The sequence below is a fragment of the Jaculus jaculus genome, chromosome 9 (genome assembly GCF_020740685.1).
Source record: "Jaculus jaculus isolate mJacJac1 chromosome 9, mJacJac1.mat.Y.cur, whole genome shotgun sequence".
Classification (NCBI taxonomy): Eukaryota; Metazoa; Chordata; class Mammalia; order Rodentia; family Dipodidae; genus Jaculus; species Jaculus jaculus.
Window position 1 is genome coordinate 49,175,850 of NC_059110.1, and position 12,901 is coordinate 49,188,750.

General features: G+C 42.2%; 1 non-coding gene across 1 annotated transcript; it reads left to right on the forward strand.

Annotated features, from left to right (window-relative positions):
- Positions 1 to 200: 200 nt before the first annotated feature.
- Positions 201 to 391, forward strand: LOC123463649. The gene has a single exon (XR_006639052.1). It is a non-coding gene; the product is annotated as a U2 spliceosomal RNA (small nuclear RNA).
- The last annotated feature ends 12,510 nt before the right edge of the window (positions 392 to 12,901 follow it).

Genomic DNA, 12,901 nt, shown 5'->3' on the forward strand with positions numbered 1-12,901 from the left:
GATTGTAATGTCCTGTTACTTAAAAGGAGGAGGTAGCTGACCTGACTTCTAGGCCAGCCTGCCTCAAGATAGCAACAATATTTGTCTTAGTTTAGTGTCTTATTGATATTAATGACATAAAATTGTGTTAGACTACTCAGTTGTTAGTGAGTAATAGGATTCATTTGGTGTAATTTTTTAATTGCCTTATAAGAAAGATAATCACTTCTCGGCCTTTTGGCTAACATCAAGTGTAGTATCTGTTCTTATCAGTTTAATATCTCATACGTCCTCTATCAAAGGACAATATATTAAATGGATATTTGGAGTTTGGAATTGGAATAAGAGCTTGCTCCGTCCACTCCACGCATCAACCTGGTATTGCAGTACTTCCAGGAATGGTGCACCCCCTCGGGGGAATAAAAAATAATAATAATAATTAATGATAGGGTGAGATGAATTGATTGAAGGAACTGGGAAAGAATTTTTCAATGTTGGGACATAGAATGCTCGTTAAAAATGCTTTCTGACTGGTACTGAGAATGTTAAAGTATGTGGATAAAGATGTGCGTATGTAGGAAAGAATTTTCAGGGTAAACCTAAATGCCATGCCTAAAGTTAGAGATTCTTCAACTGTTTACAGACTCTTAAGGATACTTTAAAAGTTTTATATAGGGACATAGTCTTAATCTAAATTCATCTTACATTAGACACAGATGATGCCTATGTTAGGTGGGTCACAAAGTTATAAGTACAGATGCAATTGGAGGTTTAACCAGGTTAAACATAGACAAGAGTCTATCACCTTGTGTTTTGCAAATGGGTAAATTTGCTGTGTAAAAACAAACAACTTCAGAATAGGAAAGAGATGTCAGGTTGCTTATTTCTCTGCTCTGTAAATTCATTTTGCTCTTGCTTTCCAACATATGTTACTTAAATTTATGGAAAGCTGGACTCTGAAAAAAAAAAAAAAAAAAACAGATGGAACTCTCTTTATCTCAAACCCCATGCAAGTTTAAGCCATGTGTCTCCCAGACTCTGACTAGAAACAAAAATGGCCAATTGTCTCTGACCAGGAAAAAGGAATACAGCATATAACTGTGGTTCTCTTTAGTTCATCTCTTATGAACACCTAAAGTCACATCTGTTAGATAAAGTCTCTCACTAGACAAAATTTTAAATAGATAAACTGAGTCTTATGATAAGGCCTCACTCATTAACAGCTCACTGATGCTAATTTGTTATGATTTAAGGGTTATAAAACTGGCTTTAAGACTCTCAATAAAGTAAATTAGGTTCCTCTTTTCTTTCTTTTTTTTTAAAATTATTTTTTAATTAATTAATTTATTTGAGAGCAACAGACACAGAGAGAAAGACAGATAGAGGGAGAGAGAGAGAATGGGCACGCCAGGGCTTCCAGCCTCTGCAAACGAACTCCAGACGCATGCGCCCCCTTGTGCATCTGGCTAACGTGGGACCTGGGGAACCGAGCCTCGAACCAGGGTCCTTAGGCTTCACAGGCAAGCGCTTAACCACTAAGCCATCTCTCCAGCCCTAGGTTCCTCTTTTCATCAAGGTTTTAACTATTCTAAAGGCTCACATAGAAATGGTTGATTTCCAAAGGTAAAGTACTCATACATAAAGACATTGTGACTTTACAGATAGCTTCTGTCTTATTTATGCTAATTTTATTGAATAGTCATAACTAGGTTTAATCACTTAGGTTTAAGTGATTTAATTTCAGTAATAATAACTTTCATCTTCCTGGGATTTGTTGGGATAGCTTACTTAAACTTTATCAAATTTAAATCATGGGTAAAACATAAAATTGTTTTGTGTTAATAAAAATTTCTATGGTACATAAAATCAATACCTATCAAGTTTAAGCCAAAATAATTGGTTGTCAAATAATATTTTTCTTTCAAAAACTTTATCAAGGGTTATATTAATATTTATCTAGCTGTTTTGGCTCAAAAAAGACCAAATCCTACTCTATTGTATGTAAACTATCTCAATTTTGGCACCATGATAACATTTCATTAGATTTGGTTAACTTACATACAAAAATTCTAACTATACAGAACAGTCATCTTGATTTTGATGCTACTAAGGCTGCTAATGATTTATTTACTACAATTCAGTCTGTGTTGCCTGGTTTGGACTCTCTAAGTTGCTGGATAGGCAACTTTACAGCTGTGGGAGTTTGCCTTCTGCTTCTCTTATTCCTATTGCCTTTTTTCTTCAAGTGTTTAATAAAGTCTATTGTAAATGTTCACACAGAGGTCCAAGCTATACACTATAGGACATGTCCTTGGCTCTCTCAGACTTTATTCTAGTTCTCCCTGAATTTTGTCCAGCTGGTGGCCAGAGACAGATAAAAAGGGAGAAGGAAAATCTAAAACAGAGTAACACTGAGGATAAGGTAATCTCCATTGTGATGAGCTAAGCAAACAATGGTACTTTATGACTTTTAAAATGATAGGTTTATCTAAACAGGTGGTCGGAGGCCAGAGGCCTCCGCAGTGGAGTGTTTCTGGAATGCCCTTAAAATGGAAATTGCTCCAGTACCTTAGAAAAATTAATAAGGCCATGGTACCTATGGGATCCCTACAACCAGGCCTCCCCACTCCAGTAGCAATTCCTGCAAGATATTGTAAAATCATTATTGACCTAAAAGATTATTTTTTCCCTTATACCCTGAGAATTGTCAACATTTTACACTTAGTTGACCTGTGGTAAATTTTATAGGCCCTAAAGAGAGTGGAGGCTACAATTCTAAGCCAAAGGGTCACTTTTATCTCTTATGAAAAGCCTCTTCTCCTGGCCATTTGTGCCACTGACTTTACACCCACTGGGGTGTTCTGGCAGGAGGGGCCCCTCTTCTGGGTCCATTTACCCTCCAAAAGTTAAAAACGGGGGATTTATATCCCATAAAAGGCTCTCAAAAAAAAATTCTTCATCATGCACTGTTTGTTCTAAACTTTTTAACCCTTAACTCTCAAGGAAAGTCAGCAGCTGATCGTTTGTGGCACACAAATACAAAAAATACCTTTGCCAAAGCCATGTGGAAAGATCCTTTAACCTTAATATGGAATGGCCCAGACCCAGTACTCATGTGGGGCCAAGGATCAATATGCTTGTCTGACACCAAAGAAAATGCTGCGAGATGGCTACCAGAGAGACTTGTAAAACAAGCTGATGATCCTCCAGTGACATCTCACATATCCAGGGAAGAAACACTTCCCTGAGAGATTCTCCCTTTTTTCCGTAACAGGACAAAGCTGGAAGGACCTCTACTTATCTCAATCCTCTCACTCACAATCGGACCCGTTATTATAATTAAAATCATGTCTTTTTACGTCAACAGATTAAAGCCATTAAGGTGCAGACTTTGACTTTACAGGTACATTATCACAGACTGGAGCTGGTGGATCAAGGTGTTGCCACTGAAGACCTACCACCTGTAGCTGTCACTCTCCCTTTATCTTACATTCTGTACTTACTTACTATACTGCTGTTCTCTACACCTCTGCTATCGCTGCAATCTACCTGTCTTGGCCAAATAGCTACCCCTCCTTTAGGAGCTGCATAAGATTCAGACCTATGCATATCAACTCACAAATAAAGTGAGGGTGATATGGACACCAACGTGGGTGTGAGGCAAAGCACCACAAGGGAACATCCCTTTCTGACTGCTTCTGAATTCCCTGAGAGAAAAACCTGACTTGCATGGAGGTTGGTACCATAACTGTTATCACTAAGGCCGTGCCTCGCTCTCTGGCCACATAGGCCCTGCCTCCCCTCCCCAAAAGGTACCAAGGGCCAAAGATTGTGGGGAAAAGACATCCCACAGGAGGAGTCAGGTCCCTACTCCCCCAGTTGGTTAATGCCCACCGCTGCAAAGCAGGCCTTCCCCTCTTTTTGTATAAAAGAAGGGAGGAGATGTTGGAAGCAATGAACCAAACCTTGGCCATGTTAACAGAGACTGCCATATAGCAAGTTAAGTTTTTACTTCCTCACCTAATACTAAACTACAAGAAACAAAGACTGCCATATAACAAGTTAAGTTTTTACTTCCTCACCTAATATTCAACTACCAGAAACAATGGGATTGTACACCTGGCTAAACACTCCCCCATCTTGCTGGTAGCTGATGGAGAAACAAAGACATTGCAGTTTAACCAGTAACTCTGTGATCTTTGCCCTAACTATGTCCCCTTCTCCCTACAACTCCTTGCCCTGACCACGTCCCCTTCCCCCTACAACCCTATATAAACCTACATGTAAGAATAAACTCTCCAGGCCGTGACAAACACCTACCATGGTCTCCTTCTTGTGTCTGTTTGCCTTTCACCCAGGTTAACTTCTCCTTGAGTCCTTGTTCAACTCCCCGCCTGGCACTGCCCCCGGAGTGGGTCGCGCCTGGCCGTGCGCGGCCGGACACTTGGTGCCAGAAGCGAAAGCTTCTTGGGGCTCACCCCCCCCCCCCGCCTCACCAGGTCAGTGAAAAAAACGATAAGAGTAGTGGTATTTCACCAGTGGCCTGCGAGGCCAGCGTACCCTGTCCTGCCCCCTCACGGGGATGGAGGGGCTCTGGGGCCTCCCAGTTATTCTACACCTCTCATGTCTAAGAAGGGGTTGAATGGAAAGAGGATGGAAGGGACAAGTGAAAGTGATGGGAAAGGATAGTAATCAAAATACATTTATATGGATGGAAATTCTCACTAGAAATTTATAATATATGGTGGAGAGCAATAAAGAAACATAACTAACATCAACCTTTGGTCTCCATACACATTCACACACTCATCCACGTGCACCTGCACACACTTGTGCCCTCATGTATCTATGAACACACATACCCATACTTATTTAACAAAGGATTCAATCCTTGAGGAGTTGACAAAAGTAGAACTAGGATATCAACTTTTTGGGATGAATGGGGTTAAAAAATTGAGTAGAAAGCAGAGATAAAACCCTGTTACAGCCTAGCCTGGTCACTGGCTCTTAGGAGATTGACATTCCTTGTGCTTCCTCAGGAAAGTATCCCAAGTTTGCCCAACCCTGACTGCATGTTCCTCCAGAAAAGATATCTGCCGATACTCTGCTATCCCCCACATCCCTATGCTGAGGAAATGATCTTATCCACACAGGAGAAAATATGGTCTAAAATTTTATTCCAAAGGTCCTAAAGGTGGGCATGGAGAAGGATAAGCATGTGAAAAGGCTTGGCGGAAATAAATGAAGCTCACCAAATGAGAAAGCAAACTTTAATCCTGAGCCCACTAGAGCAAGAGGACCACTGTCCTTTGTGTTTTGGCAAACATCACCATACAGGTGTGTGGAGGGATGCTTGGTACTGGCAGAGAGGGCAACTTGAGAGGCATCCTGACACATGGTGGCTGGTCAGAGGAAGTTGCTAATGCGGCAACTAGGAGAGCACTCTGTTTGACTGGGCACTCATTTGCTTTCTGTGGCTTCTACTCAGTTGCAAGTGGAGGCCAAAATTGGGGATGTCAGCAGTTATTAAACAAGTCCTAACCAGTGGGAGCTGACTGCAGAAGTGTTGTTACACCTCCTGCATTGTCAGTAGACAGAGCCACTTGGCTTCCTGAAAGCCTAACTTTGAGTAGGCTGCCAGCCCCATCTAGTCATTCTAGATAATGGGCTTGGTTTGCTGGGAAAGTTCTCTGCCACAGATTATGGGTTATAGTGCTACCTTTATATATAGTGTACTTTACAGTATGAGCAGTCTCTCAGCTGTGAGGAGTTATTACCCAATGATCTGCCTAGAAGGAAGTGTCAGTGCCTCATATTGAGTCAAATAAGAGTTGTAATTAGCAAAAGATCCCTTTTGTGTTTGTCAGTTTCTGTCTGTGACAACATAACATAAACAATTGAAAAGAGAAAAAAATTCGCTCACAGTTTCAGAGGTCTGTGTTCTTGTCAGCTGGATCCACTGCTTTGGGTTTTAGGCAAGACATAATATCATGGCAGCAGGAGTGTGTGGGAGAGGCTCCTTACCTTAAAGCAGACAAAAACCAGAGAGGAGATAGGAAGAGATCAGGGCAAGAACTAGGACCTCTGGGCATACCCCAGTGAATCATTTTGTCCAGCTCAGACCCCATTCCCAAAGTTTCCAGCACCTTCCAAAAGTAGAATAATCAGCTGACAAACAAGTCTTTAATACATGTACCTGTAACACATTCACAAAACAACACCGCAAACCATAACAGGACTAGTTGGAAGCTCAATAGAGAATACTGGGGTGCCTCATGCTCAGAACAACAGCTAAGATGGACCCTTCCCGGTCAAGAATGTGACTATCTGATGTCTCCATCGTGGATGAGGAGCTTGGGAGAGACAAGTGTCAAAAAGAAAGTGCTGTTGGAATTGAGCACAGAGCAGAATTAGGGTGGCACAATTTGTGAGCAGCTGGGGAAAGAGGAGCACATGGAAGAAAGCAAGCCTTCTGGTGCCTCATGAGGTACCTTGGCCACTAAGTAGGGTATGGGGCTCTGTCTCTGCCTTGTAAAAAGCTCTATTTAATTTTCTAGATATTACTATTGTTAGTAAAGGGCAGGCATGCTGCACATAAAAGACGAGTGTGCATTTTGGGGAGTCTTTTTTTCTTTTTTTCTTTCTTTTAGCAGTGCTGGTACATATAATGTCTCTAAGAGATAATCCAGGCATACTTGTCTGATTCCAATCTGTACAACAGGAATTATGGGTTTTTCCTTTCCTGTATGTGATTGTTGTAGTCAGCTTCTTGTTGCTGGGATAAACATCCAAATCAGGCACAGTTTAAGGGAAGAGGGGATTTACTTCAGTTTACAGATCCAGGGGGAAATTCCATCAATGGCAGAAGAAACTGTCACCAGCCAGCAAACACCAAAAGCAATGAGCAGAAAACAGACAGCAAAACAGCAGGGACCTCCACCAGAGCTCTGACTTCTCTGCTGCCTTTAGGCTGGAAATCAGATCTACCCAAACATACCTTAGGGCCAGACACCAGTATCTACCCCCAATGACACTTCCTCTAGCCTGGCTGCTGGAGATCCAAGTTACAAACTTTATTAAAACACCTGCGTCTATGGAGGACATACCACGGTGATTTTGATTTTTTTTTTTTTTGGTCTTTCTTTCCTTTTTTTCTTTTTTTGTTTGTTTTTTGTTTTTCAAGGTACAGTTTCACTCTAGCACAGGCTGACCTGGAATTTACTATGTAATCTCAGGGTGGCCTCGAACTCATGGCAATTCTCCTACCTCTGCCTCCCGAATGCTGGGATTAAAGGTGTGCACCAGCACACCTGGCTGCCACAATGATTTTTATTACTACTTTTATAGCAACCTTCACCTATGAAAAGTTAGATGTGGACTACACAGCTCTCCTGTTATATTTCCATTATCCCATTGCCAACTCCTTCCTGGGCTGATTAGATACACAGAACCTATTTGTAGCAAAAGGAGATATGTCATAAACAGCCTCTGGAAATGGACAAAATATTGATGAGTTAAAAGGGACTTAGCAGTACATGGGTGTCTTTTATTTCATTTTAATTTCTAGAAATCTTGTTTTTTATCAATTCATTGAGGGCCAATGTGGAGTGACATAGTGTTTTCCAAAGTTCAGTCATAATTTAGAACATATCTATGATCAGCTTACATTGTTCTTTAATGTTCTTCTTTACATTTATTTACTTGTTTTCACTATATTAATTTTGGAAAGGAAACTATATGACTTTTGAAGATGGGCTCTCAAGGCTAGGGCCAGCCTGGGACACATGAGAGAGGGGATGGGGACAAAGAGACCCTATCCCCCCTCCAAAAGTAAGGGAAAAAAACAAATGAAAGATAGGGAAGAAATAAGGGAGGGAGGGAAATAAAGTCATAGGAAGGAAAGGGAAAGGAAGGGAAGGGAAGGAGAAAAACAAAAGACTGCGTACATCCTGAATAGAAGGCAATTCTAAGTATAAATGTATCACTAATGAAGTAAAAATCCTTACCAACAGACACTCCTCAGATCATCTTCAATTCTACCAGATGTACTGTATCCACATTTGGAGACTTATTAATGCCATAGTTAAGAGCACTGTTTCTCATGTCAGAAGGTCTAGGCTCAACTTCTACCTATAAATTCTGAACAAATGTTCAAGCTTCTGTTTGATTTCCTCATTTGTAAAATCAAGAGTTTGCTTTACAGAGTTGGGAGAACTCAGAGAAATGACACAAAGAATTAATGGTATAATAAATAAGAAATGTTAGCTGTCACTGTTATTATCACTATCCTTATTATTTGTATTTTCCTTTTAAAGTAGGAAAGGATGAAAATTTAAAATATGGTTTCCACTGAATGTACACCTCCTTTACACTGTCTTAAGAATAAAAGCATCACAAGTAGAACCTGTGGAAGTTGGGGACCACATGAAAAGGCATGTACCATCACAAAGGTGTGTCCAACCTGTGATCTGAAGGCAGCATGCATCCTAAGACAACCATGAATGTGGCCTAGCACATAGATGACAACATCATGTCATGGTGTCAAAGTTTTGACACCACTTAGAGCACTAAAATAGCACCTCCAAAAGACCAGGAGGCACTTCACAGAAGCTAACATCAAGCAATTCAGTGCTTAGCTATTACCCAGGAAGCACAGAATGAAAGCAGTGCTTTAGCTACTTGCCCATGCTTACCTACTAACAAAGAAAGGGTAGGCTTATGTGTCTTTTGAGAGAAGAACATGGCAGTATCAGGGCAGGTGCTAAACACCCAAGCTAACTTCTTCTAAGGCAGTTTGGAATGCAATGGCAGATGTGCAGGTGTGAAGCCTCCTTAGGGCTGCTGGAGTGAGCTGGATGACCATTGCCCTTATTTGAAAGTCCCTGTGAAATTCTGCCCAGGCAGGAAGAAACAATGTTTTGGGGTTAAAAAAAAAACCACCTGTCCTCACAGCTAACAATCCTCTTAGCAAAGCAAGTTCCATCTACATCTCTCTCAGGCTCTGCCTTAGTTGTGATGAAAATGCACATAAAACTTAACATCTTAATCATCTGTAAGTGTGTAGTAAGTCATGTTAAGTGCATTCACATTGTTGTAAAACCAATCTCTGGAACTCCTCCATCTTGGAACACTGAAATTCTATGCTCATTACACAATTTCTCATTTCCATGTAGCTTTCAGTACACTACAACCCTCATATAAATGGGATCATACAATACATTTGAGACTGACTCCTTTTACTTAGCATAATGTCTCAATGGTTCATCCAGTTATTACAGCATGTGTCAAAATTTTGTTCCCCTTTAAGGGTGATCACTGTTCCATCATATGAACACCCCTTGTTGCAGGATACTACAGTGGTTTCCATTTCTTGGATGCTGGAACAATAAGAACAGGGTGCACAAGTATCATTTCATGGCTCTGCTTTCAATATCCAGAAATGGAATCACTGCACACCTCTTTCTTTTATTTACTTCCATGTCAACTGCTTTTGGATCTATAAACTTATTGATTACCTGAAGAGGACAATGTGGGTCCTCCCAGCATTCCACAAAACAAGGTCATGTGGAAGAAAGGATCTAATATTTGACAGCATGATCCTACGTTTTCAGGTCTCATTTTACAACTGGGAATGTAGCTCAGCTGCAGAAAACTTGCTGCATTAGTCAGGGTTCTCTAGCAAAACAGAACTGATAGAATGAATTATAATAAACTGGGAATTTCAGCACTTGAGAGGCACAGGTAGGAGGGCTGTTGTGAGTTTGAGGCTATATAGTGAATTACAGGTTAGTCTAGACTAGATAGAGAACCTATCTGGGGAAACAAAAAGGTGGGGAATTTATTGGATTAGTTTATGGAAATACAACAACGGCAGTCTGCAGGATTGAAAGTGAAGGAACCTAGTAGCTGCTCAGTCCATGGGTTGAATGTCTCAGTAGTTCCCATTCAGTTACTGAAGGCCTGAAGGCTTTGTGGAGAGCTGCTGGTCTTCAGCCAATGCTATAAGGCTGAGAAAACTTGGTTCCAATGCTGACAAAGGATAGCTGAACAGGACAGATGCATGTACAAGTGAAGGCACTCACCAGCAAGCAGCATTGACAGCCAGGCCAGAGAAGGGGACTCCTTCCTCTCAGGGCTTCCTTACATAAAGCCCTCACCTGGAGGGTCAATCACTCTTGGGATTCCTCCTTCAGCCATTCCTTCCTGGAAGCAACCTCAAAGACCTGCCAAAGAGGAATGTCTGTGGATTCATAATCAGATCAAGTTGACAACAGAACTTAACAATCATATTTGCCTAGCATGTGTGAGGCCTTTGGTTCAATCCCCACTACTTGGGGAAACCATTTTCTGACTATGCCAGACTGGACAAGTTCTTTCACATTTCTGCAATTTGTTTATTTTTCTCTCATAAGGGAAGTATAGCATTTGTCTCCTAAGAGCACTATATGAAAGCACCAAAGCCTGAATTGCTTTAAAAAAAAAAAAAAGTATTTTTGCTGAGATCTGAACACTGCAAATCAAGCTGGCTGCAAGGTTAGTTCCTCATCAGAAACTCAAAGGAACTTTTCACACACTTCTAGCTTCTAGTGGCTGATTTCTAGCAAACCTTGGTGTGTGGCTTGTGGGTCTACCACTTCAAAGTTGGCCATCTTCCTCTTGGGTCTATATATTCATGAAGCATTCTATTTTCTGTGGATAGCTAAATTCTCCTCATATTACAAGGGTGCCATTTATTGGGCTAAGTGCTATCCATGTTCAGTGTGATCTTAACTTGGTTATATTTGCAAAGACCTCATTTCAAAATAAAGTAGGTACTGAGGTCCCAACTGCAACATCTGCTTTTGGGGGCTCAAGGAACCCATGCCATTCACCATCCAAGGTTCCTGTGGTCATCAGATGATTTTTAAAACTCTGTAGCATCCTATTAGAAAGGATTCATGTCATCACAGCTGAGCTATGTATCTCTTGTATACAAAAACAACTTGCCCACTGTTGTGCAAGTGGAGAGTTATGTCTGTCCTCATTTATTGAAGGCTGCTCTGGCTCTACTGGGGCTGTATCAATTGAGTTGTTAAATGTTCAATGTCATTTTCAATCCTGGGAGGAAGGACACATCTGGCTTCTTAAGCTTTCTACTTTTTCTTGGTCTCTAAAGAATACACCTTCTGCTACTTTGCCTTCTTCCCTCCTTCTGGAAGACAGTGTCCCAAAGCGAGAAACTATGAGGGTTGCATAGTCACTATTTCCTTCTCTAGCCTATTCAACAAACTCTACTTCCAAAAATACCACACACCAGAGAGGCCCAGGCTGCCTAACTGACATATTGTCTTCAGATGTTCACCCATGTCCTACATAATGTTCTGCCAGCTGGAGACACACAAAATAGATTTACTGGGAATAGGAATAGACATGATTAACTCTCAACATGTTAACTGTGTTGCTGTGAAAGCACTTACTTGCTCATGTGCTCTGCACTCTAAAAGGTAACCATTTCCACCATATGAAAATTGGCATTGCTAAAAGAGAGAAAACTAGGGGCTGGATATTAGTGTTTAAAAAGCATTCATCAGACTTCCGGCCAAGATGGTGACTACCTAGCTGTGCTGCAAATACCAGGGAAAGAAAGTCAAGAAATTAAGGGTTATCAGGGTCTTCTTGCCAGTGGGAGGGCACAGACGGGAAAAACAGGGAATCGAGGATCCCCTCTCCGGTGGGTAGTCTACCCCCCCTTACAGCTGCTGGACCCCGCGCCTCAAGTGGCTGTGCTCCGATCGTGCACCCGCCAGCACGCTGTGCTGTGCTCTGATCGCACACCTGCAGGGAACTCCACTGCTGTGCTCAGTTTGCACACCTGCCGGGACCTCCACCGCTGTGCTCCATTCACACACCCATGGGGATCCCCATACCCACGGGGACCTCTGCTGTTGTGCTCTGATCGCGCACACTGGCCCGCCACGCTGTGCTCAGTTCGCACACCTGCGGGGACCACCACTGCTGTGATCAGGCAGCCGCCAGATCCCCAGCTGCTGTGCTCCAATTGTGCACCCTCCAGCCAGCCTCCGCTGTGCTCCAATCCCATGCACACAGCAGCTGCCTCTGCACTACAATTGCACATGCAGTGGGCCCAGCCCCACAGCAAGGGCCACACCAGCCCACTCTGAGTCACTAGCGCCAGCTCAGGTGCCATCCCCTACCTGTCTGTCACCGCCCATCCACCACTCCCCTGTGGCAGGAGAGCACAGACTGTTTGCAGGTCCCAGTGTTACCAGCCAGAGTTAGGGCAGCTTCAGGGCTTGCTACCTCAGTCCCCTTCCAAGCTCGAAAGCAGGCAGCTTTGGTGCATTACTGGGTGAGAATTCAGGCAACTTTGGAGCTCCTGTCAGGCAGTAGATAGGCGGCTTTGGCAAGACAGAACAAAAACCCAGGCTGTTTGGCAACTGCTCCAGGCTGCCTTGGAGTCTCATTGAGCTAGAGCCCAGGCTGGTCCACCCACCTACCTGCCCATACACTGTAATGGGTAGACCACAGTGCAAAAGAAATAACATGAAAAATAAAATGCAAGAAAATCCAAAGAGATCACCCAGTCCAACAAGGATTACATCTAACCAAAACATAGAAGAGTTTTTAGGATCAGAACATCAAGTGGAAGCTATGAACAATGCAACCCTAACCAACCTACTGTTAGAACTTGCAGGAAAGCAACAAAGCAACGATAATCGTGGGGATACTACCATCACTAAACTAGAGCAATATGATAAGATATGGGAAGGAATTCAAAGAGAGCTAAGAGAGTTAAGGGAGAGTGAAAAAAAAAAAAAGAGGACCTTAAAAATCAGCTGGCCACACTAAATGAAAACATAAAGAAATGCAAGGATGAATTCTAAAAATCATCAAGAAAATCAGAAAATGAGGTGAAAAGGGA